Source organism: Nyctereutes procyonoides, unplaced genomic scaffold (genome assembly GCF_905146905.1).
Source record: "Nyctereutes procyonoides isolate TBG_1078 unplaced genomic scaffold, NYPRO_anot_genome, whole genome shotgun sequence".
NCBI lineage: Eukaryota > Metazoa > Chordata > Mammalia > Carnivora > Canidae > Nyctereutes > Nyctereutes procyonoides.
The window spans coordinates 37,374,130-37,376,744 of NW_026575030.1; the positions used below are offsets into that span (position 1 = coordinate 37,374,130).

At 42.2% G+C, this 2,615-nt stretch overlaps 1 non-coding gene across 1 annotated transcript; it reads right to left on the bottom strand.

The window, feature by feature from the left end:
• Positions 1 to 1,467: 1,467 nt before the first annotated feature.
• TRNAF-GAA (transfer RNA phenylalanine (anticodon GAA)) lies at positions 1,468 to 1,540 on the bottom strand. Its single transcript has one exon. It is a non-coding gene; the product is annotated as a tRNA-Phe (tRNA).
• Positions 1,541 to 2,615: the final 1,075 nt, after the last annotated feature.

The following is a 2,615-nucleotide window of genomic DNA, read 5'->3' on the forward strand; positions in this document are numbered from 1 at the left end:
CTCTCGTTGGCTTTATTCTCAGACTGTCTTCATATGGTGTCAAGATGGCTCCTGGAAGCTCCACACTTAGCTGGTCATTAAAGATTATGATGTCACAGAAAGATAGAAACCATCTTGTCTTCAACAGCCTCATCAACTCCTGGGAAGATTGCTTAGGTAAGTCATGATGTGCAAGAGGATGGACACTGTGGTCCAGCCTGAGTCACAACGTGCTGTGGGCAGAATTGATTTGAATTCAGGAGGGACAGTTATCAAATGGTGTTCAAAGCATTTTGTGAGACATGGCAAAAGTAGTAACAGCCCATGGGCTTGGTGACAAAGTGCTGCACAGCGTTAAGGTCTAGAACATCCCCACGGAGAGGATTTGGCACCTGAAGTCATGGTCAGGCAATAGTAGAAACTATACAGTTTATAGAGCATTGTCCCCAAAATAGCAGCAGCAGCAGCAGCAGCAGCAGCAGCATCCAAGGCACGTTCAAGAAACCTCATGTACAGAGAGCAATAAAAAGGGTAGGAGAGTGAAGGACAATAAAAACGTGGTGGAGGCCATATGGCTCCTCTAACTGGCATTCTGCTTCATGAGTACATGACATACACTGCAGGATCTTGCAGAGTACTGGGGAGGGTTTGGTAGGGAGCTGGAATATCTGTGAGTAAAGGTGGGAGATAATGCAGGAAATAAAGCTTACTATCAGTGTGACAATAGCTGTGTTCAAGGGCTGGCAAAGCTGTGACATTTGGATTACATGCTAAAACACTTGGAATTATTAGGTGCTTGAATTTTATCTGCCATTACCAGTGTATATGCTCACACACATATATCCCGTATTGGTTCCTTGAGTTTCCTCTACTTTATTGATATTGGAGATATAAATAGACATGTTAGAGTGAACTTCAGGATTTAGCAGGATTTATAACTATGAAGGCTCATTGTTCTGAAACCCTACGTGTTAGGAAAAATTCATTGTTGAGCATGCTGGAAGCAAAATCCAGAGACCAGGACTAGCTTTTAGCCATTGTACGATAGGATAGCCATATCAGTGTTCAAATATAAAAAGTGATTATGCACTGGTTTTATTATATAGCAACTTCCCTCAAGTTTTCTTCTGCACCTTTGTTGCTTTTTCTTTTTAATTTTTTTAAAAATTTTTATTTATTTATGATAGAGAGAGAGAGGCAGAAGGAGAAGCAGGCTCCATGCACCGGGAGCCCGATGTGGGATTCAATCCTGGGTCTCCAGGATTGCACCCTGGGCCAAAGGCAGGCGCCAAACCGCTGCGCCACGCCACCCAGGGATCCCTCCTTTGTTGCTTTTAAGACACTTCTGCCTCTTGCCACAGTCCAGCAATGAAAGGGTTAATTTTCAGCACAGGCAGGGGTCTCCAGCGTCAAGATACTATTATTCTAAACCTGCTGACCTTCAGATTAGTTGGTGCTGTTGCCAATCATTTTCTCTAAAATCTAAATTGCCGAAACCCGGGATTGAACCAGGGACCTTTAGATCTTCAGTCTAACGCTCTCCCAACTGAGCTATTTCGGCTCTGCTTCCTTAGTGGGAAAAATTAGAGAGGGAGACAAACTAGAGACTCCTAACTCTGGGAAACAAAGGGTTGCCGAAGGGGAGGAAGGTGGGGGATGGGGTAACTAGGTGAAGGTCTCTGAGGAAGGCACGTGATGGGATGAGCCCTGGGGGTTATATTATGTTGGCAAATCAAACTTAATCTTTTTTTTAAAAAAATGTAAAAATAATAATAATAAAATAAATTGTACCTACCCAAAAAAATTATCTGAATTGCCAAGCACTTTCCCCAGGAAACCCAAGATGATCAGTTCATGCTCTACCAGCACTGTTTTATGCCTGTGTCTAATCATCCACCTAAATTGTTACTAATTTGCTGTTTACATAACTTTTACATCCTCTCATGATCACAAACAATAATGGAGTGTTTCAGACATATTTCTTTAAAAAAAATTTCTTTTTAGATTTATTTATTTATTCGAGAGAGAGAGAGACAGAGACAGAGACAGAGACACAGGCAGAGAGAGAAGCAGTGTCTACAGAGGGAGGCAGACATGGACTTGAACCAGGGTCTCCAGTATCACACCTTGGGCTGAAGGCAGCACTAAACCACTGAGCCACCCATGCTGCCCCGTATTTCTTTATTTAAGGAAACCACAAAGTCAGATGAATATAGTAAAACAAAGGAGTTTAAATTTGATTTTGTGGTGATGCCAGCCCACAGTGAGAAGTCAGGAGACTATTCCAAGTATGACAGACCCATCTCATCTAAAGAAAGCTGCCATTGGTAGCTGTAAGTGAGATAGTGGTGATTAAAGCTTTATGGATAGATAAGCAATATGATCAGCTGGGACAAAAACTATGATCAATAGACTTTACCATTTCCAGTCTCATAGTCTGAAGTCCTTGCCTTACAGCAAAAATGGGGGGTTCCCAGGAAGAGAAATTCATGGTGTAATTGGCTGAGGATGCTCATATTCTCTGTGAGAAATCATGAGTCTACGGTCTAGGCCTTCCTTCAGGAAGTGAATGTTCACCTGCTTTGCTACAAAACCAATCTATATCCATGTTGTTTTACCATCAAGATGGCATATAC